The sequence below is a fragment of the Hyla sarda genome, chromosome 2, assembly GCF_029499605.1.
Source record: "Hyla sarda isolate aHylSar1 chromosome 2, aHylSar1.hap1, whole genome shotgun sequence".
Classification (NCBI taxonomy): Eukaryota; Metazoa; Chordata; class Amphibia; order Anura; family Hylidae; genus Hyla; species Hyla sarda.
This window is the reverse complement of record NC_079190.1, coordinates 499,501,420-499,527,632: the sequence shown is the minus strand read 5'-3', so window position 1 is coordinate 499,527,632 and position 26,213 is coordinate 499,501,420. Positions and strand designations below refer to the sequence as shown.

Sequence of the window (26,213 nt, the reverse complement as noted above, 5' to 3'; positions counted from 1 at the left end):
TCAAATCTGACTAGCTGATAGCAGCGTTTCGCTATCAGAATACTTAGCAGCGCGGTGTGTGAGTCCCGATCACGGGGATCGGGACACACACCGCTCTGCTAAGTGTCCCTGTCCCGTCCCCCGGCGTCACTTACCCGTCGGAGCGATGTCCCGATCGGTCCCGGCGTCCTCCGTGCGGTCCCGACGTCCTCCGTGCGGTCCCGGCTGCGCTGCGTCCCGGAGGTGAGTTTCCGGCAGCAGTGCGGCATCTTCATTGGCAGCAGTGAGATCGCCGTAAAGCGATCTCACTGCTGCCTCTGAGAGTTTCAAAACTGCAACTCCCAGCATGCCCAGACAGCCTTTGGCTTTCTGGGCATGCTGGGAGTTGTAGTTTTGCAACATCTGGAGGTCCTCAGTTTGGAGACCACTGTATAATGGTCTCCAATCTGTGCTCTTCCAGATGTTGCAAAACTACAAATCTCAGCATGCTCAGTCTGTCCAGGCATGCTGGGAGTTGTAGTTCTCTAACATCTGGAAGAGCACAGATTGGAGACCATTATACAGTGGTCTCCAAACTGTGGACCTCCAGATGTTGCAAAACTACAACTCCCAGCATGCCCAGACTGCCCAAGCATGCTGGAAGTTGTAGTTCGGCAACATCTGATCCTTCAGATATTGCCGAACTACAACTTCCAGCATGCCTTGGCAGTCTGGGCATGCTGGGAGTTGTAGTTTTGCAACATCTGGAGGCACACTAGTTGGGAAACATTGTCAGTTTCCTACCTCAGTGCCTCCAGCTGTTGCAATTGTTGCAAAACTATAACTCCCAGCATGCACTGACAGACCATGCATGCTGGGAGTTGTAGTTTTGCAACAGCTGGAGGCACACTGGTTTGGAAACACTAAGTTTGGTTGCAAAACACTTGAAAGTTTATTACTTAACTTAGTGTTTCCAAACCAGTGTTCCTCCAGCTGTTGCAAAACTACAACTCCCAGCATGCACGGACAGCCAAAGGGCATGCTCGGAGTTTGCAACAGCTGGATGTTTGCCCCCTCCCCCCAATGTGAATGTACAGGGTACACTCACATGGGCGGAGGTTTACAGTGAGTGCTGCAAGTTTGAGATGGCGCAAATTTTGCGCTGCAGCTCAAACTTCCAGCGGCAAACTTGCTGTGAACCTCTGCCCATGTGACTGTACCCTAAAAACACTACACTACACTAACACTAACCTAAAATAAAAAGTAAAAAACACTACATATACACATTATCCCTACACAGCCCCCCTCCCCCCAAAAAATGAAAAACGTCTGGTACGCTACTGTTTCCAAAACGGAGCCTCCAGCTGTTGCAAAATAATAACTCCCAGTATTGCCGGACAGCCATTGACTGTCCAGGCATGCTGGGAGTTTTGCAACAGCTGGAGGCACCCTGTTTGGGAATCACTGGCGTAGAATACCCCTATGTCCACCCCTATGCAAATCCCTAATTCAGGCCTCAAATGCGCATGGCGCTCTCACTTTGGAGCCCTGTCGTATTTCAGGGCAACAGTTTTGGGACACATATGGGGTATCGCCGTACTCGGGAGAAATTGCCTTACAAATTTTGGGGGGGCTTTTTCTTCTTTAACCCCTTATGAAAAGGTGAAGTTGGGGTCTACACCAGCATGTTAGAGTAAAAAAATACATTTTTTACACTGACATGCTGGTGTTGCCCTATACTTTTCATTTTCACAAGAGGTAAAAGGGAAAAAAGACCCTCTAAATTTGTAATGCAATTTCTCCCGACTATGGAGATACCCCATATGTGGGCGCAAGGTGCTCTGGGGGCGCACAACAAGGCCCAGAAGGGAGAGTGCACCATGTACATTTGAGGCGATTTGCACAGGGGTGGCTGATTGTTACAGCAGTTCTGACAAACGCAAAACAATAAATATCCATATGTGACCCCATTTTGGAAACTACACCCCTCACGGAATGTAATAAGGGGTGCAGTGAGCATTTACACCCCACTGGTGTATGACAGATTTTTGGAACAGTGGTCTGTGAAAATGAAAAATAAAATTTTTGATTTGCACAGTCCACCGTTTCAAATATCTGTCAAACGCCAGTGGGGTGTAAATGCTCACTGCACCCCTTATTACATTCCATGAGGGGTATAGTTTCCAAAATGGGGTCACATGTGGGGGGGTCCACTGTTCTGGCACCATAGGGGCTTCCTAAATGGGACATGCCCCCCAAAAACCCTTTCAGAAAAACTCACTCTCCAAAATCCCATTGTCGCTCCTTCCCTTCTGAGCCCTCTACTGCGCCCGCCGAACATTTTACATACGCATATGAGGTATTTCCTTACTCGAGAGAAATTGGGTTACAAATTTTAGGGTGATTTCTCTCCTTTTACCCCTTGTAAAAATTAAAAAATTGGGTCTACAAGAAAATGCGAGTGTAAAAAATGAAGATTTAGAATTTTCTCCTTCACTTTGCTGCTATTCCTGTGAAACACCTAAAGGGTTAAAACACTTACTGAATGTCATTTTAAATACTTTGGGGGGTGCAGTTTTTATAATGGGGTCATTTATGGGGTATTTCTAATATGAAGATCCTTAAAATCCACTTCCAACCTGAACTGGGCCCTGAAAAATTACGATTTTGAAAATCTTGAGAAAAATTGGAAAATTGCTGCGGAACTTTGAAGCCCTCTGATGTCTTCCAAAAGTAAAAACTTGTCAATTTTTTAATGCAAACACAAAGTATACATATTGTATATGTGAATCAATATGTAATTTATTTGGAATATCCCTTTTCCTTTCAAGCAGAGACTTTCAAAGTTAGAAAAATGCTAAATTTTCAAAATTTTCATGAAATTTTTAGATTTTTTACCAAGAAAGGATACAAATATCAGTGAAATTTTACCGATAAAATAAAGTAGAATATGTCACGAAAAAACAATCTCGGAATCAGAATGATAAGTAAAAGCATTCCAAAGTTATTAATGTTTAAAGTGACAGTGGTCAGATTTTCAAAAAATGCCCAGGTCATGAAGGTGAAAATGGGCTGGGTCATGAAGGGGTTAAATTGCTGTTCAGTTTGCTTCCCTTGTGTACACCATGCGCCGAAAAGTTTTTGTATGTACCAAATCTGTATTTTTTCGGAATATTCATTCAGCTTAAAGCGGTTATCCACCAAAGGGTGATTTTGGTACTTACCTGCCAGACAGTAATAGACATGCTTAAGAAGGATCTGTGCTTATTTTGGGATTGAATGTCTATGTCTATGGTTATTTCCTTTTGGAGTTCCTTTTTGTGATTTCAATTACAAGTCCCATGATCCCTTGTTGGAAAGTGTGAGTTCACTTTTCTCCCTTTAACTCCTTAACGACGAAGGACGTATATTTACGTCCAGCACCGGCTCCCGCGATATGCCGCGTAATATCGCGACGGTCCCGGCGCCCATCAACGGCCGGGACCCGTGGCTAATACAGGACATCACCGATCGCGGTGATGCCCTGTATTAACCATTCAGACGTGACGATCAAAGCTGACCGCCGCGTCTGAAGCGAAAGTGAAACTGCAAAGTAGAATTGGTGACGCAAAAAATAAGCCATAATATGGAATTTTAGGTGGAAAATTGAAAGGGTTATGATTTTTAAAAGGTGAGGAGGAAAAAAAATGAAAAACCCTGCGTCCTTAAGGGGTTAAAATATCAGCAACCCCACCCATTGACGCACACCTGGGACAATTCCCTGCAGCCCTGTGGAGAATGATCTTCCCCCACCCCGCGGTCGCTCCACCAATTGAAGCACAGACACACTCCCTTTCAACACCTGACTAGTGATGTAATGTCTCGGGCCACACTGCAACCTGGTGAAACCTGAGGCAACACTCATTTTGTATGCTGTTAAAAATAAACATTGGGGTAAAGATCACATAAGAATTGTGAGACCACCATCAAACACAGGTACAGACACTATATTAGAAACTAAACTAACTTTACAGCCCCTGTAGCATAGTCAAATAAAAAAACAGTCCTGGAATACCCCTTAAACATCAAATGTTTTTATCTGCCCAAATATAGAAGAACAAAAAGTACATTAAATAAAAAATTCCTAAAAAGTTAATATGGGCTGTTTACATAGGCGGGTCCACCGTGCAGAACACGCGCAATTCTTATAAATGGAGTATTTCTTGTAAATTCTGCTGACTTGTTTTTCTGTTCAGTATTTTATTTTATAATAAATAGACATATCCCACAATGCTATTAAGATTTGAGCTGAAAATGGGGAAGCTGAGGGATTTCTGCCATCGCTCCTCCGGCCATCGCCCTTATACTTTCTCTCTTTGTTCTGTTTATGAAAAAAATGTTTTAAAGGTTTTCTCTGGCCTTAACAGCCACAATTTTAGCTGGAAAGTTCTAATGTTTTTTAGGTTTCTTTTGGCCGAAGCAAAGATTCCATTCATACTCTTTGTCATGCTGGCTGTGGGGTATGTTTTAATGTAAAAGTGTGTTTTTTAAATATTTTTTTTTTTTAAGTAAAAATATGCTCAGGCAGAGAAACTTAAAAAAAAAAAAAAAAAAATTATTAAAAAGTATTTTCCCCATCAAACCTCTTTAAAAAAGCACCCCAGGTTGCTATTTTGCCCATATCATGCACACTCACTATCATTAGTCCTAAAGTGCCATTATTTCCAGCCCAGCTGTATCTATGTGTGGTGTCCCAGTACCGCATTTCACACGGTACTTGTTTATTTGTGGGTCCCCATAGCCAGAGTCCCTAGGACTTAGTAGTCTTTATTGGTCAGTTCGCCCCTAGTCGCCTCCATTATAGTATATAGATTACTAATTTATTTATAAAATAATGTATATAGTGTTATTTCAGTATGTAAATGGTTAATTGCTTGTTTCTATGGCGTTGCAGGGCCTTCGGGTCATGTGATGCGTTCCAAGTCTCACTCTGGATGCGTTCCAGGCCTCGTTCTGGTATCTGTAGCCTTGTTCTGGTTTTACAGTGTACATAGAGCCTGTAACATAAGCAATCCCATCTCACCATGTAAAGTGAGTGGCAGACTTTCGGACAAATCAAAATCGCCACGCCCCCTGCCCATATAAGGGAGCGGCAGCCATCTTATCTCTCTCTTGCTCCTGGCTTTCATCAGAGAAGGACCTGTATTGCAGTAATCGCAGTGAGTTAATCCTGAGCCTTGCGGCAACGGCCGAACGATATAAATTATAGAGTGTGTCATCCCCTAAGCACTCTGCAGCATCACCGGACTCAATATATCCCCTAAATCCGGACGGATCTGCACATCATTCCCTAAATTCAGAGACTATAGGTCTTATGCAAGGTCTGCAACTTCTACCAATCGCTAAGCAACCAAAGAACTTATTGGATATTGCAAGCACTGCAGTAAAGTTATTGAAGTTCAAGTTAAATCTGCTTGTGGACCTTCAGTCATTTCTTTGCACCTATCGCTTCTGGGAAGGGCGGCGATAGGCAGGAACATAGATTCAGCATACTAGCCCTCACCCTGGCGTCACGAGTGACTGGGTTAATATTAACCCATCAAATACCAACATCATACCATCCCTACCATACACCCCCCGAGGGCTACCACATATGCGTTGCATAACTGTAACTGGGTCATGTAATCACCAGTCTGACTCTCCTTGTCAAACCTTCCAGTGCTTCGCCACCTCCCATAGACTTGCATTGAGGGGCATGGCGTGGCATGACGTCACAAGGGCGTAGCCGAGATGTTGAATGTTTCGGATGCTGGGGCAGTGGAGTACCCCTTTAAAGGGAACCAAGCATTAGATGGGCCATTAATTACGCCGAGGAGGAGTCACTCCCCGGGGATAGTGAGGATGAATATTTTACTATATATAACGTAATGCCAAGGATTATATATGGTAAAACTGATGCTTGGTTCCCTTTAATGTGCCAGAACAGGATATCAGGTCTGGGTCCTGACTTCTTATAAACTATAAGAGGACATCATCACCTACCTCCTGCTACTAGCTCTAAGATCCCTCCCAGCTCATCTATAGACTGTGGATATACATAACCATGACTCCCAACCATTCTGGATCCAGGTGGACAGTCCTATATTTTGAAAGCTGTCCCGTCATCATGAAACGGTTCCCATATGTCTCCTACTCGGAATTTGGGACTCACAAGCTGCACACCCAGCATGACTGGAGGCTGAGCTCGCTGCTGAGATCACATGACCCGCCTCCCTCTTAAGGTTGTGAGTGATTGGTGCATCAGCCTGAAGGCCAGGTCACATGATCTTTGAAGAGATGCCTTCTTTAATTAGGAAGCTGGGCTGCTCCCTTACGGCAATAATATTCCTACTAACAACTAGGAGCTGCATCTGATGGGTATGGAGTTTGTGTTGAGATTGGGGTGGGTGGTGAAGCTGGGAAAATCTGTTTGGATGAGCAGACTGCATTTTAGCGGGGGACTGTTTTGAGTTGGTAGTGGTGGGGGTTTGTCTGTAGTAAAAGGGGTTGGGGGGTTCTGTATTGGCAGGGGTGAGGTCTGTATTGAGGTGGAGGGGGTGTCTGTAGTAAAAGGGGTTGGGGGGTTCTGTATTGGCGGGGGTGAGGTCTGTATTGAGGTGGAGGGGGGGTCTGTAGTAAAAGAGGTTTGGGGGTTCTGTATTGGGCGGGAGTGAGGTCTGTATTGAGGTGGTGGGGGGTCTGTAGTAAAAGGGGTTAGGGGGTTCTGTATTGGGCGGGAATGAGGTCTGCATTGAGGTGGTGGGGGGTCTGTAGTAAAAGAGGTTTGGGGTTCTGTATTGGGCGGGAGTGAGGTCTGTATTGAGGTGGTGGGGGGTGTGCAGTAAAAGGAGGTTAGGGGGTTCTGTATTGGGCGGGGATGAGGTCTGTATTGAGGTGGTGGGGAGTCTGTAGTAAAAGGGGTTAGAGGCTTCTGTATTGGGCGGGGATGAGGTGTGTATTGAGGTGGTGGGGTGTCTGTAGAAAAAGGGGTTAGGGGGTTCTGTATTGGGCGGGAATGAGGTCTGTATTGATTTGGTGGGGGGTCTGTAGTAAAAGGGGTTAGGGGGTTCTGTATTGGGCGGGGGTGAGGTCTGTATTGAGGTGGTGGGGGGTCTGTAGTAAAAGAGGTTAGGGGGTTCTGTATTGGGCGGGGGTGAGGTCTGTATTGAGGTGGTGGGGGGTCTGTAGTAAAATGGGTTAGGGGGTTCTGTATTGGGCAGGGATGAGGTCTGTATTGAGGTGGTGGGGGGTCTGTAGTAAAAGAGGTTAGGGGTTCTGTATTGGCGGGGTGAGGTCTGTATTGAGGTGGTGGGGGTGTCTGTAATAAAAGAGGTTAGGGGGTTCTGTATTGGGCATGGAGTGAGGTCTGTATTGATGTGGTGGGGGGTGTCTGTAGTAAAATAGGTTAGGGGGTTCTGTATTGGGCAGGGGTGAGGTCTGTATTGAGGTGGTGGGGGGTCTGTAATAAAAGAGGTTAGGGGGTTCTGTATTGGGCGGGGGTGAGGTCTGTATTGAGGTGGTGGGTGTGTCTGTAGTAAAAGAGGTTAGGGGGTTCTGTATTGGGCGGGGGTGAGGTCTGTATTGAAGTGGTGGGGGGGATCTGAAATAAAAAAGGTTAGGGGGTTCTGTATTGGGCGGGAGTGAGGTCTGTATTGAGGTGGTGGGGGGGTCTGTAATAAAATAGGTTAGGGGGTTCTGTATTGGGCGGGGTTGAGGTCTGTATTGAGGTGGTGGGGTGTGTCTGTAGTAAAATAGGTTAGGGGGTTCTGTATTGGGCCGGGGTGAGGTCTGTATTGAGGTGGTGGGGGGGTCTGTGATAAAAAAGGTTAGGGGGTTCTGTATTGGGCAGGGGTGAGGTCTGCATTGAGGTGGTGAGGGGTCTGTAATAAAATAGGTTAGGGGGTTCTTTATTGGGCGGGGGTGAGGTCTGTATTGAGGTGATGGGGGGTCTGCAAAAAGAGGTTATGGGGTTCTGTATTGGGCAGGGGTGAGGTGTGTATTGAGGTGGTGGTGGGGGGCTCTGTAATAAAAGAGGTTAGGGGGTTCTGTATTGGGCGGGGGTGAGGTCTGTATTGAGGTGGTGGGGGTGTCTGTAGTAAAAGAGGTTAGGGGGTTCTGTATTGGGCGGGGGTGAGGTCTGTATTGAGGTGGTGGGGGGTGTCTAGTAAAGAGTTTAGGGGTTCTGTATTGGCGGGGGTGTGGTCTGTATTGAGGTGGTGGGGTGTCTGTAGTAAAAGAGGTTAGGGGATTCTGTATTGGCGGGGGTGAGGTCTATATTGAGGTGGTGGGGTATCTGTAGTAAAAGAGGTTAGGGGGTTCTGTATTGGGCGGGGATGAGGTCTGTATTGAGGTGGTTGGGGGTGTCTGTAGTAAAAGAGGTTAGGGGGTTCTGGGGTTCTGTATTGGGCGGGGGTTAGGTCTGTATTGAGGTGGTGGGGGGTGTCTGAAGTAAAATAGGTTAGGGGGGGTCTGTATTGGGTGGGGGTGAGGTCTGTATTGAGGTGGTGTGGGGTCTGTAGTAAAGGAGGTTAGGGGATTCTGTATTGGGCAGGGGTGAGGTCTGTATTGAGGTGGTGGGGGGTGTCTGTAGTAAAAGAGGTTAGGGGGTTCTGTATTGGGCGGGGGTGAGGTCTTATTGAGGTGGTGGGGGGTGTCTGTAGTAAAATAGGTTAGGGGGTTCTGTATTGGTGGGGGGTGAGGTCTGTATTGAGGTGGTGGGGGTGTCTGTAGTAAAATAGGTTAGGGGTTCTGTATTGGACGGGGGTGAGGTCTTATTGAGGTGGTTGGGGGCTTCTGAAGTAAAATAGGTTAGGGGGTTCTGTATTGGGCAGGGGTGAGGTCTGTATTGAGGTGGTTGGGGGTGTCTGTAGTAAAAGAGGTTAGGGGGTTCTGGGGTTCTGGGGTTCTGTATTGGGCGGGGGTGAGGTCTGTATTGAGGTGGTGGGGGGTGTCTGAAGTAAAATAGGTTAGGGGGTTCTGTATTGGGCGGGGGTGAGGTCTGTATTGAGGTGGTGTGGGGTCTGTAGTAAAGGAGGTTAGGGGATTCTGTATTGGGCAGGGGTGAGGTCTGTATTGAGGTGGTGGGGGGTGTCTGTAGTAAAAGAGGTTAGGGGGTTCTGTATTGGGCGGGGGTGAGGTCTTATTGAGGTGGTGGGGGGTGTCTGTAGTAAAATGGGTTAGGGGGTTCTGTATTGGTGGGGGGTGAGGTCTGTATTGAGGTGGTGGGGGTGTCTGTAGTAAAATAGGTTAGGGGGTTCTGTATTGGTGGGGGGTGAGGTCTGTATTGAGGTGGTGGGGGTGTCTGTAGTAAAATAGGTTAAGGGGTTCTGCATTGGACGGGGGTGAGGTCTTATTGAGGTGGTTGGGGGCTTCTGAAGTAAAATAGGTTAGGGGGTTCTGTATTGGGCAGGGGTGAGGTCTTATTGAGGTGGTTGGGGGTGTCTGTAGTAAAATAGGTTAGGGGGTTCTGTATTGGGTGGGGGTGAGGTCTTATTGAGGTGGTGGGGGGCTTCTGAAGTAAAATAGGTTAGGGGGTTCTGTATTAGTTAGTATATAAGAGAAGTAAAACAATGTTGATGTTATCTGTAAAGTCTTTATAAAGTGTTGTGATCAGTAGTGGAAGAATATTCATTATGTGAGATAGGAGGCTGGGTGTGCTGGCGGGGATTGGATGATGTTAGGGGCGTGGCTTAATTTTTATTTTTGTGCGCCACCATGTTTGTCCCCTCTTTGCTCCTGTGTCTTGATGTGGAGGTGGCAATACAAATTGGATGAAAAACCACTGATTGTGGAAGAACAGAGCCATAGATAGAGCCATTTACTTTTTATCTTGTATTATATTTAACATTTTATTTAACAGAATCTGTAGGAAAGAAAAAAATCACAAATCTTTATTTAACCCCTGAAAGACAAAAACATTTTTTTTTTTGTGTTTCTCCTTCACGCCTTTTAGGAGGCACTACTCTTTTATTTTTCCATCTTTAGAGCCATATGAGGCTTGCTTTTAGTGCTAACAATTTTACCTTGTAATGAAATCTGTGCAGCATAAAAATTATTGGTGGGAGGTAAAAAAAAGAACCAAAAAACTATTTTCCACATTTTGGGAGAATTTCATCCTTTTTAGTCTATGGGTCATTATGATTAAATGATTCATCAGCGGGTGCCCAATAAGGAACAGCGGAGCTGGACGCAGCCTTCGGAACCTCCAACATGGCTGTGCCCAGGGGACTTCCTGTTTTGGTCCCTTCTACAATGGTCTCCGGAAAAAAATGGCCGCCGGCTGGAAGGACATCATCAGTGCAGCGCTGACTTCCCGTCTCCCAGCAACAGGAGGCGGATCTTCACAGTTCCACTTCGGCATGGACACTTCGGCAAGCGACATGACTTACACGCCCAGGGGCGGGACGTTGACCAGCGTGGGACATTTTTGTGCACTTCTCCGGCGCCATCTTAACCCTTTCAGGTACCAGCACAGTAGAACAGCGCAGCATGGCCTCAGTTCTCACTTTGCACATGGCAGTAACCACTTTCACAGATTTCCAAACAGCAGGCAACAACGTTCTGTTCACCTCCTGCTCTATTTCACAAGCGCCACGGTGAAAACACATTACAATGTCAACAGCCCCATACACTTTTCTGGCGCAAACCTCTGTCGGCATGCGACAAAACAGACAGTCTCGGACACAGTTCAGACTAGGGGGGAGGACTTGTAGCTTTGTGGCATACGGCACACACCCGTATCCTGTTCGTGGGATGCCAAAAGAGTTGTGGTGCCATGGGTGTAGTGTAGGGTAGATGCAGGGCAGATGTTATGGCTCGAGGGGTAGATGGTATTAACCCCTTCTGTCGTGACACCAGGGCGTGGTTTAGCCTAAACCACCCGAAAGGGTGTAGTGCTGATCCCAAGCTAGGCAGGGGCAGTAAAGTGCCCAAAGCCAGATTAAGGATAATGGTAGCTTTACTGAGGTTAGACAGATGGTACAGTCTATGCAGTTCAGCCAATATCCCAGAGAGGTGGCCAGTGACACAGAGGGACCTCGCAGGCTTGCTGGAACTTGCAGTGACTTGACAGACTATGATGCAGGCCACGTTGACTATAGGTGACTTGACTGACTGTGATGTTGACAGACAATTGAGATGACTTGACTTATTCAGGACCGATTTGTGGCTGCAGTAATATAGGCTTGAGGCCTCCAATGCTCTGGACACAGACGCTGGAACACTTGACTTCACCTCAGCATACAGCAGAAGAGAGAGATTGCAGCTCCTCCCCTTGTTATATAGGGGGCTGTGCAAGGAGCCCATAAGTCACTTGGGAGGTCATTTGGTCACTGGGGGGTTCTCTGGGTAACAATCATGTGATACAAACATTTAAAGGTATATAACACTTATAACACATAATTTGTATATACAATGGGTTTTGCTGCAGGAGAGCCTCGGAGACATGCAGGGACTCTGCCTGCAGGGCAGAAGGAGAGTATGGAGCCTCATTCCATTCTGGGATGTTACACAAGAAATGTAAGTATTAGTGGGGTATGTGCAACCAGCAGTGTAACAAGAAATCTGTTGACTCTTGATCATATACTTGCATAAAGGGAACCTACTTTTTCCGCATTGTGTGCTCCCTGCATAGGAAAGCCAGGTGTTTGATTTTGAAATGATCGGAGATCTCATAAAAAAGCTCAGTGATGCAAGATTGAGAGCCCACGGACCGGACATTATCGGAGGGGAGGAGGAACATGACAGGGGTGGGTTGAGAAGCACAATGGGTTAACGAAAAGTTAATGTAAATAGCAGGAGAGGCAAGCGGGAGGAGCAAGAAGGGGTTAAAATTAGAGGACAGGAAGAGGAGGAGCAGTCACACAGGAGAAGCGAGGTTGTCCCGCCCACCCTTATTTTGGGAGGGTGTAGGTGATAGGGGTGTTGTTGCAGCGGCAGGAATGGAAAGGGGGGACTTGGAGGCATTTCTGGGAAAGTGGTGGCAGCGGTCTGGTTATACCGGCCCCTGGTGGAGCTGGGATGGGACCCAGCTGGTTCTAGCAGTATACTCTCCAGTCTCCAAAGATGGGGGCCTTGGGTCAGGGGGAGAGGCGACTAAGGGCACAGTAAGAGAAGGATTGGAGTCAGTTGCCTTCAGGTCCCCCCTCATTCTGGGGCAGTTTAATAGCTCAGGGTTTAAGCAGGTTTGCACTTTTATAATGGTTTTGCACTTTTATATCAGTTATGAAGGGGTAAATGTTGTCAACCCCCAAAATGTTATCAATGTGAATATTTATATATTTATGGAAAAATGTTAATAAAATGTGGTCCGCTGTGGCCATTTCTACCACAAAGCAGGTGTCCGTGTCTTGTTGTGAAGAGGGAAGAGTGGTGGTAGGTCAGCGGATATAGACGATCCCCTAGTCATGCAGAGAGCTGCATTTTTCTTAGCAACATATCTACAGCCTGTGGTTAAAATCTGATTGAGAATGTGATCTTGTTTAAGTATAGGAAGGTTATTGTTAATAATGGTTTTGATCTGTTTATATTGTTTGGAGAAGACTGTTGAGAAAACTACCATGGGGTGTGTGGTTCCGTGATCATTTGTTTGTTGCCGTTTACTACTATAAAGAAAATGAATGTGTTCTTTCTTTATTTTTAACAATATTAATGGCCCAATGAGGTATTTATGAGGCCCAATGGGTAACCCCTGGTAACCAAACAGGATTGTATTATTTTGCACTCTGTCGAAGAGGTCATCATTTGAACAGAGCCTCCTGGCGCTGATAATCTCCCCAACGGGCAAGTTTTAATTGTGTGTTTTTCATGTCCACTTTTCACATGAAGGAGTGAATTACCTGAATGCAGTTTCCTATACAAACTAGTGTGAATAGTGCCCGAAACCGGATTGGACACGAAAGACACGTCTAGAAAAACCATTTCTGAGGGATGGAAATTGCAAGTAAAAATAAGGTTGTCTGGTTGAGGTAGGAAACAAAATTATCAATTATGGTGGGCCAAGTAGAGGTTGGCCAATGAGAGCCATTTGACCCCATCAGACAACCCCCGGTCTGCAGGAGGAAGGATCCATCAAAAGAAAAATAATTGTTTGTGAGCAGAAAAAGCGTAACATCAAGTATGTATTGTTGTAAGATGGCATCATATTACTGCACGTTTTTAAGTGGTACCCTAAGGCTCGAAGGGCACTGTCATGGGGGATCACACTGAAGAGTGACTAAGCCATGTTAACCATGTTAACTAAGCCATGTTAAATCCGGATCCCACTTGAAATCCTGAATTGAGACCAATAATTCTTTGGTGTCTCTAATATAACCTGGGACCCTGACCACTAATGGTTGTAGAAGACTATTACTTATTAACAGTGATAGCTACAGGACCCTGAAAAAAGCATCAGACCATTAACCGTGATAGCCATAGACCCCCCCCCCCCCCCCCATTGCCCTCAGGCCAAAATACATAAAAAATGTGGAAGCCTATAATATGCCAAGGGGACAACTAGAACAGAAGAGGCTCAGGGTCTCTAGGGAATCAAACCTAGGGCCTGTGTGTATCTCCCAAACCACCGGCCAACACCAACACTATCTAGTTCAGGATTTTACAGATTAGAAGTAGGTTCAATTGACCCCACTATGTCTAGTTTTCAGTATTGTCTTTTTTTATATCTTATTCTCTCTCAAGCAAAAACTTTTTGGTATGATCTTTGAACAAAAGGGAATACCACAGGTCCATTGGAGTGTATACAGCGCATTGCTAATGTGGCTATAAGAGAACATTATAGAACTTCTCCATTCTGTTATTAAGTTATAGAGGTTTATACTGTTGCCTCATACAATATTGTGAATCTCCTACGTTAATGTTCTTAGTTTGCAGTGATTCCCCTTAATAAATCTAACATTTAATATCTGTTGTTCAAGCCCCAGGATGATGTCATCGCTCGCCACTTCCTAATATTTCAGAACGCAGTCACATGGTGCTCCGGAACAAAAAGTCAAAGTTTAATCCTGGTCATCAATTGGTATAAGGCATGTGGACTACGTCTCTTAGTGTCCAAAGGGTGAATCCTGAAGGAGGTTATGATGTATTTTTACCAGGGTCTAAAGGTTACAAGGATATTAGAATAAGTCACCCCCTCCACACACACACACACATTTAAAGCTCTCAATTTTAGGTAAAGATTGTTGATACAAAGATCCACTGACAATAAGCTGATCACAGGATGTCCTGCCTGAGACCCTCAATGATCAGCTGTAAACTAAGAGGAACCTTTCAACAAGTGTTCAATTTCCCTGCAGTGACACCTCAGGAGAAATGAAGTATTACACGATGCCTGTTGAAATCTATGGATTGTCCAAGTAATGCATGGACATGCCCAATCCTCCAGAGAGAAAGCTTTCTGGCTAATATATGAACTAGGACCACCCCAATCCATTTCCAATTAGTATATTTCAACATGGTATTTTAAAAACAATTTGATCCCCAGTGCCAGTTCCGGTCTATCAAGTGTGCTCAGGAGCTCATTGGGGGAGATTTATCAAAGGATTTAGACTGGTTTTTCTTGTCTAAATTTGTCGCACAGAAAGTCCCAGTCTAAATATGTGCAACTTTTCTGCGACTTTTGCTGTAGAGGATTTTTAGAACATGATGCATGCTAGTCTATTTTAGACTGAAATGCATTGAAAAATGCATTGGTGCTGAATTTATCAAAAGCGACTTTTCAGCGACAAGTCGCATCGGCTGAAAATACGCCAAAATGTCAGACGATGCCGGAGCAGGTTTAAATATAAACTAAAAGCATAGATCTCAAAGTCTGTGCACAGAATTTATCAAGGCCTTGCGCCATTTGATAAATTAGGCGCACAATAGACCAGCCAAACACTCTGTAGTTTGGTCTATATTGATGCGGGACATAGACAGCTTTGATAAATATCCCCCATTGTGCTTTATATCGGGGACCAATGGCTAATGCCCGACATTATTCATTGTCCAATGTCCTGCACTAAGTTGATTGTGGCATCTAAAAGTGCTAAAAATGATTAACCCCTTACGGACCAAGCCCATTTTGACCTTAAAAGGGTACCAAAATGTTGTCGCAAGTAGTTAAAGGGGTACTCTCCTGAAAACATTTTTTTTTTAAATCAACTGGTGCCAGAAAAATAAACAGATTTGTAAATTACTTCTATTTAGAAAACTCAATCCTTCCAGTACTTATCCACTTCTATTTACTTCACAGGAAGTTCTTTTCTTTTTGAATTTCCTTTCTGTCTGACCACAGTGCTCTCTGCTGACATCTCTGTTCATTTTAGGAACTGTCCAGAGTAGGAGCAAATCCCCATAGCAAACATCTCCTGCTCCAGACTGTTCCTAAAATGGACAGAGGTGTCAGCAGAGAGCACTGTGGTCAGACAGAAAGAAAATTCAAAAAGAAAGTAACTTCCTGTCGAGCAAATAGAAGCTGATAAGTACTAGAAGGATTAAGATGTTTAAATAGAAGTAATTTACAAATCTGTTTCACTTTCTGGCACCAGTTGATTAAAAAAAAAAAAAGTTTTCCAGGGGAGTACCCCTTTAAGGACCAGGCTAATTTTATTTTTGCATTTTCGTTTTTTCCTCCTCGCCTTCTAAAAATTGTATCTTTTTTATATTTTCATCCACAGACTAGTATGAGGGCTTGTTTTTTGCGCAACCAGTTGTCCTTTGTGATGACATCACTCACTTTACCATAAAATGATTGGTGCAACAAAAACAAAAAAATACTATTTGTGTGGGGAAATTTAAAAGAAAACCACAAATTTTGGAAGGTTTAGTTTTCAAGTTGTACAATTTATGGTAAAAAGGACATGATTCTTTATTCTGTGGGTTAATATGATTAAAATGATACCCATGATTATATACTTTTCTATTATTGTTTCACTTAAAAGAAATCGCTAACTTTTTAGCCAAATTAGTACATTTAAAATCCCTCTATTTTGACGACCAATAACTTTTTCATTTTTCCGTATACGTTTTTTGCACCATGATCTGTACATTTTATTGATACCACATTTGTATAAATTTATTTTAAAAAAATTCTACGTTCACAACATTCACTGTATGGGATCATTAACATTATATTTTAATAGTTTGAACATTTACGCACGTGGCAATACCAAATATGTTTATACATTTTTATTTTTATTTTTTTACACTTTTTGGGTGTAAAATGCGAAAAAGGCACATTTACATTTTTTTATTGGGGGCACAGGATTTTTGATTTTTTTTTTTAAACTATTTATAGCAATAACTTGATTGCTGATACTGTTCAGTGCTATGCATAGGCCATAGCACTGATCAGTATTATCGGCGATCTTCTGCTCTGGTCTGCTGGAAGGCAGATCAGAGCAGAAGAAGTCTGGAAGGTGGCGGAGGCAGGTAAGGGGACCTCAGGCCGCCATGTTAGCTGATCTGATCAGATCAGCATAAAATGTAGCCGCACTACCGCAGATGGCGTGATCTGTATTGATCACTAGAGATGTCGCGAATTGTTTGCCGGCGAACAGTTCCCGGCGAATTTAGCATTTAGCAATTTAGAATTTCGCCTTCGCATCACCGGGCAAACATATGTGAAGTTCGATCCGCCCAGTATACTTTAACATTGCAGTAAACTTTGACCCTGTGAGTCAGCAGACACATTACAGCCAATCAGCATTACAGCCTCCCTTCCATACCCTCCTATCTCCTGCACGGACGCCATTTTACCCTCATTCAGCATGCTGCAGGCTTAGGAAGTGGAGGGTCAGAGAAGCTGCTCCTGCTGTATAGGGAAAGCCATAGCTAGGTTGCTGCTAGGTGGTGTATTCAGAGTCCAGTTTACTTCTAAAGCACTAGTGTAACATCTGCTTTAAGGACAGCACCCAAAAAAAGCCCTTTTTAGGGCTGAAAGATATCAGTCCGTGTGTCTTGCAACAGCTGGAGGCACCCTGGTTGGGAGGGAACCGTTGGTTAAAAGGGGTACTCCAGAATCAAACTTAAGTTCCTTCAAACAACTAACTACTACAGTAGTCAAAGGGCTGAAAGATATCAGTCCGTGTGTCTTGCAACAGCTGGAGGCACCCTGGTTGGGAGGGAACCGTTGGTTAAAAGGGGTACTCCAGAATCAAACTTAAGTTCCTTCAAGCAACTAACTACTACAGTAGTCAAAGGGCTGAAAGATATCAGTCCGTGTGTCTTGCAACAGCTGGAGGAACCCTGGTTGGGAGGGAACCGTTGGTTAAAAGGGGTACTCCAGAATCAAACTTAAGTTCCTTCAAACAACTAACTACTACCGTATTCAAAGGGCTGAAAGATATCAGTCTGTGTGTTTTGAAACAGCTGAAGGCACCCTGGTTGGGGACCACTGCTTAAAAGGGGAACTCCGCTGGCAAGCTTTTTTTCTTTAAAGCAACTAACTACTACAGTATTCAAAGGGCTGAAATATATCAGTCTGTGAGTTTTGCAACAGCTGGAGGCACCCTGGTTGGGGACCACTGCTTAAAAGGGGAACTCCGCTGGCAAGCTTTTTTGCTCATTGTCACACTAGTGCAAATCACATTTGGTGTGATAGTTGTGCAAATGAAAAAAAAATACCTTTTTTGGCTGTTAAATAAAACCAGTAGTCACTGTCAGTTCACGTCACAGTTGCCAGTTTTTTTGCTTGCAGGGCAAATTGTGTCACCTTAGTGCAAAATCACATTAGATGTGACAGTTGTGCAAATAAAAAAAATAAAAAATACCTTTTTTGGCTGTTAAATAAAACCAGTCGTCACTGTCAGTTCACGTCACAGTTGCCAGTTTTTTTGCCTGCAGGGCAAATTGTGTCACCCTAGTGCAAATCACATTTGGTGTGACACTTGTGCAAATTTAACCAAAAAAATGACAGGCAGAGGAAGGCTACCCCGCAGGGGCCGTCGTGGTGCTGGGATTCCCTTTGGCCCTAGAATGGCCAGTGTTCAGAGGCCACGTACCCTGAACCCCCAAAGTTCTGAGGACTTAGTTGACTGGCTATCACAAGACACCCAATCTACTACAGCTTCCGCTCGGAACCTTGACGCACCATCCTTCTCCTCCTCTAGCTAAGCTTCGGGCACCTCTCATGCTACCACTTGCCCGCCTGCCGCCACAACCAACACTAGCACCACAGCAGCTTTACTTGATCGGTCAGAGGAGTTATTTACACATCAGTTTGAAGACATGAGTGATGCACAACCATTTTTGCCAGAGGATGTAGTTAACAGGGATATTTCTCAGTCAGGCAGCATTACACACATGGACGTAAGGTGTGATGATGATGTTGTACCCGCTGCTGCTTCCTTTATTGTGGTGTCAGATAGCGGTGAAGGTGTTGATGATGACGATGTGCCCGTGAATGCCACGTGGGTGCCCGCTAGAAGAGAAGAAGAGGGGGAAAGTTCATATGGGGAGACAGAGAGGAGGAGGAGACGAGTTGGAAGCAGGGGGAGGTCGTCGCAAGGAGCTAGTGGCACAGTCAGACAGCATGCATCGGCACCCGGGGTCAGCCAGATGGGACGCCAATCAACGCATGCTGTTGCCACCACCAGAATGCCGTCATCGCAGAGTTCAGCAGTGTGGTATTTTTTTTGTGTGTCTGCCTCTGACAACAGCGAGGCCATTTGCAACCTGTTCCAGAAGAAACTGAGTCGTGGGAAGTCCAACACCCACCTAGGTACAACTGCTTTGTGAAGGCACATGATGTCACATCACAAACGCCTATGGGATCAACACGTCAGTACAAGCAGCACACAAAGTCAAAGCCGCCATCCTCCTCCTGGTCCAGCATCTTCATCCAGGTCAACCACTGCTGCCCTCCTTGCCCCCTCTCAACCATCCGCCTCTCCGTCTCTTGCCTTGAGCAGTTCCTGCTCATCTGCCCACAGTCAGGTGTCTGTCAAGGAGATGTTTGAGCGCAAGAAGCCAATGTCTCAAAGTCACCCCCTAGCCCGGCGTCTGACAGCTGGCTTGTCAGAACTGCTAGCCCGCCAGCTTTTACCATACAAGCTGGTGGAGTCTGAGGCCTTTAAAAAATTTGTAGCCATTGGGACACCGCAGTGGAAGGTACCAGGCCGAAATTTTTTTGCACAGAAGGCAATCCCCAACCTTTACTCCATTGTGCAAAAGGAAATTATGGCATGTCTGGCACACAGTGTAGGGGCAAGGGTCCATCTGACCACTGATACCTGGTCTGCAAAGCATGGTCAGGGCAGGTTTATCACCTACACTGCACATTTGGTAAACATGGTGACGGCTGCCAAACATGGAATGCATGGATCTGCAGAGGAGTTGGTGACACCACCACGACTTGCAGGCAGGCCTGCTGCCACCTCCTCTACTCCTCCTACTCCATCCTCTTCCATAACATCCTCGGTCGAGTCCTCATCCACTGCTGCGTCTTGCTCCACATCACCGACATCCCCCCTAGCTCCACAGGTGCTATTCCATATCCCGGATACGGCAGTGTCACGGCATCTTGGGGTTGACTTGCCTCAAAGCGGAGAGTTCGCACCAGCGCTCCTGTCGGCCCTGAATGCACAGATGGACCAGTGGCTGACTCCGCACCAACTGGAGATCGGCAAGGTGGTTTGTGACAATGGAACAAATTTGTTGGAGGCATTGAGGTTGGGCAAGTTGACACATGTGCCGTGCATGGCACATTTGTGTAATCTGATTGTACAACGCTTTGTGCTCAAGTACCCAGGCTTACAGGATGTCCTGAAGCAGTCCAGGAAGGTGTGTGGCCATTTCAGGCATTCCTACACGGCCATGGCGCACTTGTCAGATATCCAGCGGTGAAACAACATGCCAGTGGAATTCAACACTCCTAATGTTTGACCGCCTGCTCCAACAAGAAAAAGCCATCAACAAATATTTGTTTGACCGGGGTGCTAGAACATCATCTGTGGAGCTGGGAATTTTTTTGCCACGTTACTGGAGGCTCATGCGCAATGCCTGTAGGCTCATGCGTCCTTTTGAGGAGGTGGCAAACCTGGTCAGTCGCACCGAAGGCACCATCAGCGACATCATACCGTTTGTTTTCTTCCTGGAGTGTGCCCTGCGAAGAGTGCTGGGTCAGGCAGTAGATGAGCATAAAGAGGAAGAGTTGTGGACACCATCACCACCAGAAACAGCCTTATCAGCATCGCTTGCTGGACCTGCGGCAACGCTGGAAGAGGATTGTGGGGAAGAGGAGTCAGAGGAGGAATGTGGCTTTGAAGAGGAGGAGGAAGACCAACCACAGCAGGCATCCCAGGGTGCTCCTTGTCACCTATCTGGTTCCCGCGGTGTTGCACGTGGCTGGGGGGAAGAAGATTATACCTTCCCTGACATCAGTGAGGACGAGGAAGGGGACATGAGTAGCTCGGCATCCGTCCTTGTGCAAATGGGGTCTTTCATGCTGTCGTGCTTGTTGAGGGACCCTCGAATAAAAAGGATGAAGGAGAAAGACCTGTACTGGGTGTCCACGCAACTAGACCCCCGGTATAAACATAAAGTGCCTGACATGTTACCACATTACAGCAAGGCGGAAAGGATTCAGCAGGTCCAAAATAAATTAAGAAGTATGCTGTACACAGCGTATAAGGGTCATGTCACAGCACAACAGGGATCTAACAGGGGAAGAGGTGAAAGTAATCCTCCTCCTCCTCCCACGAACACGCCGGCAAGGACAGGATGCTTTACAGACATGCTGTTGATGGAGGACATGCAGAGCTTTTTAAGTCCTACGCATCGCCACATCCCTTTGGGGTTCACCATCAGAGAACGACTTGACGACAGGTAGCAGACTACCTGGCCTTAACCGCAGATATCGACACTCTGAGGAGCGATGAACCCCTTGACTACTGGGTGTGCCGGCTTGACCTGTGGCCTGAGCTTTCCCAATTTGCGCTCAAACTTCTGGCCTGTCCCGCTTCAAGTGTCCTGTCAGAAAGGACCTTCAGTGCAGCAGGAGGTATTGTCACTGGGAAGAGGAGTCGCCTTGGTCAAAAAAGTCTGGATTACCTCACCTTTCTTAAGATGAATAAGGGATGGATCCCAAAGGGACTGACACTGGGCGATACATTTGACTGAACAAGGCCTGATCAGTTGAGCTGCCTTGGGCTAAAAATGGTCCACACGCTGCTGTATTTGAACTCTGAATGCCGGATGACTTGCGTGACTTATCCGCCACTAAGTAGGGTTCAAGCCGCAATGTTTTAGGGCACTTTCTGCATGGCAAAACAAACAGAGATTTTTCTGGCCGCTGCTACAGCCACGGCTGCGACAATATCAAATTTTCATCCATGTGTACATGCCTAATTTTTTCTGGCCTCTGCTGCTGCACTTGTTATGGTGCTGCAATTTTTCTGGCCGCTGCTGCGGCTGCGACAATATCCAATTTTTCATCCATGTGTACATGCCTAATTTTTCTGGTACTCTCTGCTGACATCTCTGTCCATTTTAGCAACCGTGGATATTAGATGTATGCTCAGGGTAGCATGGTGGCTCAGAGGTTAGCACTGCTGCCTTGCAGTGCTGGGGCATTGGGTTCAAATCCCACTATGTGCTGCCTAATAAGGGGGATTCTTATGTGCTGCCTAACATGGGGGAATCTATGTGCTGCCTAAAGGGGGGATCTAACTATGTGGGGGCTAAAGCACGTTATTCCAAACCATTTAGGAATGTTAGGTGATTTATGCCCTTTATGGATTAAAACCAGACTCTGCATCAACTATGTAATTTTCCATGGTACTTTTGCCATGGATCCCCCTCCGGCACGCCACAGTCCAGGTGTTAGTCCTCTTGAAACAACTTTTAAATCACTATTGTGCCCGGAAAGAGTCCTTGTGGGTTTTAAAATTCGCCTGCCCATTGAAGTCAATGGCGGTTCGCCCGGTTCGCGAACTTTTGCGGAAGTTCGCGTTCGCGGTTCGCGAAGCGAAAATTTTATGTTCACGACATCACTATTGATCACAGCATCTGAGGGGTTAATGGTGGACACCCGAGTGATCGCGGATGTCGGCCATTAGCGGCGGGTCCCTGGCTGCTATCAGCAGGCGGGACCTGCCGCGTATGACCCCAGCATCGTTCCGATGCTTGCGGTCGTGTAAAGGACATAAATGTGCATCCTGGTGCGCGAAGTACCGCCACATCAGGACGAACATTTAAATCCTTGGTTGTTAAGGGGTTAAAGGTCAGCCCAGGGAGGATGTGACAAAATTGAGAAGTCCTGATCAGCTGAGAGAACGGGCGGAGGTCTTTTACCTCCCTTTGTCTGGTCTGTATAGAGCTCCAACACTGTAGGCAGCCTTTGCAGCCTGCTCTAATGGAGCGCTGATAACACTGATCAATGATATGCTATGGGACAGCATTGTTCAGTGTATGCAATCTGAAGATTACATGTACTATTCTTCTATGGGGACTAAAAAATAGTGAAAAATAAATGTAACATAAAAAAAAATAAACATGTGGTATCGTCGTGTGCGTAAATGTCCAAACTATTAAAATACAATGTAAGTTAAACCACATGGTCAATGGCATAAAAGTAAGAAAAATGTATAATTTAATGTTTTTTTTATCACTTTAAATACAAGAAACAGCTTAGTAAAAATAAATAAAAAGTCCCACCAAAACAAAAATGGTACTGATAAAAAAAAAATGACCCTTATACATCCCGTAAACAAAACCTATGTAAGTCGGGTATCTTTGTAATTGTATGGACCTAATGTGGTATCCCGGTACAGGACCTGGTCCTGTCCCTGTCTAAAGTCCCCTCAGCCAGAGTCCCTCCATTTCCATAGGGCTCTCCTGAAGGGGTTATCCCTGGTTGCCTCATATAAATTATGTTGAAATGTTATTAAATGTATAGGAAATGTAAATGTATAGGACCTTTCCCGGGTCATGTGATGTACCCAGAGTTCACTGGGTTCAGGACTTACAGGTTATCTGACCAATGAGCTTAGTCCAGCCCCCTTCATATATAAAGGGCTGTAGTCTGTAAGTTCTCTCTCTTGAGACTTGGACACAAAAGACGCCCAATCAGCATAACTTCATTCAATTCATCTAGGCCAAAGCCTGAAAGAACCAGCAGCCACCAAAACCGTGAGTTATCAAGCTCAACCTATCAAACCCTGTGTGACTACTACCAGCTAAAATCTTCTAATTAGTAGCACAGTGGTCTGCATAAAGAGCTCATTATTTCAAGTCCCAGCAAAACCTGTGAGGAACCTGCATCCCGATTCTCTCCGAAAGACTGCATAATGGTAAAGACTGTTGCATATCAGTTAAAGTAAAGTTTTCCGGTTACTTCATAAAATCTGCTGTGGACATTCCGTTTATTATCCCTGCCGTCTGTGGACCGGTTGGCGGCAGGAACATTACTATCAAGCAAACCCCACCCTGGCGCCACGACAAGTAAGGGTTAATACCACCAGACCCTTCATTCACCATTGCAACACCCCAGACACCAAATTAAAGAATAAAGAAAAGGTGTTGATTTTACCAAAATGTGCACTGCGTAGAAACGGAAGCCCCCAAAACTTGCAAAAAAGACGGGGGGGGGGGGGGGGGGGGGTTTCAACTATGCCTATTTTAAGTTAACATGACTGATGTTATTACAAAGTACAATTGGTGATACAAAAAAGCTGCCTCCATATGGGTTAATTGGGGGAAAAGTGAAAGCGTTGTGGCTGTTAGAAGACGAAAAGGAAAAAAACAAAAAAACGAAAAACACTCTGTGTCCTTAAATCCCTCCCAAAAAGAAGTGTCCGATTACCAGAAGTTGGGGACATTTATCAAAAGATGTACAGAGGAAAAGTTTACCAGTTGCCCATAGCAACCAATCAGATCGCTTCTTTCATTTTTAAAAAGGCCTCTGAGAAACTGAAAGCAGTGATCTGATTGGTTGCTATGGGCAACTGGTCAACTTTTCCTCAGTGCAGGTTTTGATAAATCTCCCCCATAGATAAAAAAAAAAAAGGAAAGGGATTTCATTTCTCTGTTTTCTCTCAGAGAATCGAAACTTTATTTTTTTAAGAACCAGAAGCTAAAATAAACAAATAAATTCTGTCGCTGACTTAGTCCTGCTCACACAGCTGAGGGTTTGCTACAATGGCATCCGGTCTAGACCAACATTATAAGAACAGTAAAAGGATGAGTGTTGTTGATGTATTAAAGGGGTAAAATTACAACTCCCAGCATGCCCTACAGCAGTGGTCTTCAACCTGCAGACCTCAAGATATTGTAAGACTACAACTCCCAGCATGCCCTACAGCAGTGGTCTTCAACCTGCAGACCTCAAGATATTGTAAGACTACAACTCCCAGCATGCCCTACAGCAGTGGTCTTCAACCTGCAGACCTCCAGATATTGTAAGACTACAACTCCCAGCATGCCCTACAGCAGTGGTCTTCAACCTGCAGACCTCCAGATGTTGCAAAACTACAACTCCCAGCATGCCCGGACAGCCAACGGCTGTCCGGGCATGCTGGGAGTTGTAGTTTTGCAACATCTGGAGGTCTGCAAGTTAGAGACCACTGCCCTACGCCATGTCCCAGCAGCCCTAATAGACATTTCGAATATGTGAAGCCTCTTTAAGCTGTTTTATTGATAGTGATAATTATATTTGCATTGCACATATTGTTCTTGTTATACAGCAAGGCAGTGTACACAGTAAGGACCCAGGACATGCAGGTACGCCATGACGCCCTGGTACTTAAGGACCCATGATGCACCTGTATATGCCCGTGGGAATTTCGTTCCCCGCTGCGCGCCGGGCGGGGACTGGACTGGGGTGACTGCTGATATCGATCAGCAGGCACCCCGCGCAAATGCCCAGGGGGTCATCAGACCCCCCCATGTCGGCGATCGCCGCAAATCGCCGGTGAATTCGCACAGGCGATTCCGGGTCATTCATATCTACGGTGACCCAGTGACCCGGAAAATAAGGGGGATCGGGGTTGTCCAAGACACCCACGATCCCCTTGAAGGTATAGGGAGTGAGGTGGCAGGAGCGCCACCCCTCCTATCCCTGCTATTGGTTGTCTAGAAGGGACGACCAAAGCAGATCAGGGGCGGGTGGGGGGTTAACTTTCAGTTTCCCCCGTTCTGCCCACCCACTGTAGGCTGGGCAGAATGGGGAAATTGACGAGACTGGCACTGAAGTCCACTTACCCATCGGCGGCAGCGGACGGCTATCGGCGGCAGAAGAGGACCGGGATGCGGCTCCCTGGATCCTACGGAAGCCGGTGAGTTGCCTAGCAACATTTGGAGACCACTATACAGTGGTCTCTAAACTGTAGCCCTCCAGCTCTTGCATAACTACATCTCCCAGCATGCCCTTCGGAGATCAGTACATGCTGGGAGTTGTAGTTATACAACAGCTGGAGGAACCCTGATTGGGGAACACTGCTATAAGTCATCGACACAGATGTTCCGTAAGCCATGAAAAAACTAATCTATGTCCGTCAGGTACGACTTCTGGAGTCAATTTTAACAACCCCCCCCCCCCCCCCCCCCCCGACCTTTCCAGACGTCTTCCTCATTTTTTTTAATTCTGAAGCAGCTCACTTGTTCCTGTTTTGAGTTATGGAGAAAACCCTATAAAATACATCGGGCTCGGATCTGACGTTTTCTAGCGAACATTGCGCCCCACCTGTGTAGGTGTATGGAATTTTTTTTACTTTTTTTATTCTTACTAATAATTTTTTAAGGAACATAATAGACAATTGTGATAAACTGTGTGATGCAGTGTTTCCTAATGGTGTGTCTCCAGCTGTTGAAAAACTACAACTCCCAAGCTGTTTGGGGCATGCTGGGAGTTGTAGTTTTACAACAGCTGGAGGCCTACCGGATGGCAAAAACTGGTGTTATGCCTAAAGGGGTGGAGCATTACACTGAAATCTTTCTTTAGGGAAGGGTCTCACGTGTCGTATTTTGCTGCGTATTTTCTGCGGCCGATTTGCTACCCATTGACTTCAATGGCTAGGAAAATAAACAGCAGCAAATATGCAGTAAAATATGTCAAGTGTGACCCTACCCTTAAATGGGCACTGTCAATAACTTTTGATATGTTATAAAGCATGCAAAACCAATGGGCAATATTTATTAAAACCTGTCCAGAGGAAAAGTTGCTGAGTTGTCCATAGCAACCAATCAGATCGCTTCTTTCATTTTTCAGAGGCCTTTTCAAAAGTGAAAGAAGTGATCTTATTGGTTGCAATGGTGAACTCGGC

The 26,213-nt window shown here is 45.7% G+C and overlaps 1 protein-coding gene across 2 annotated transcripts in view; it reads left to right on the top strand.

Moving 5' to 3' along the window:
• Positions 1-24,160: 24,160 nt before the first annotated feature.
• Positions 24,161-26,213, top strand: part of LOC130358110 (T-lymphocyte activation antigen CD80-like) — a 178,370-nt gene continuing 176,317 nt past the window's right edge. For both annotated transcript variants that reach the window (XM_056560937.1, XM_056560938.1), the window contains exon 1: positions 24,161-24,222. The gene's annotated coding sequence lies outside the window, so the exon portion shown is untranslated. The remainder of the gene's footprint in view (positions 24,223-26,213) is intronic.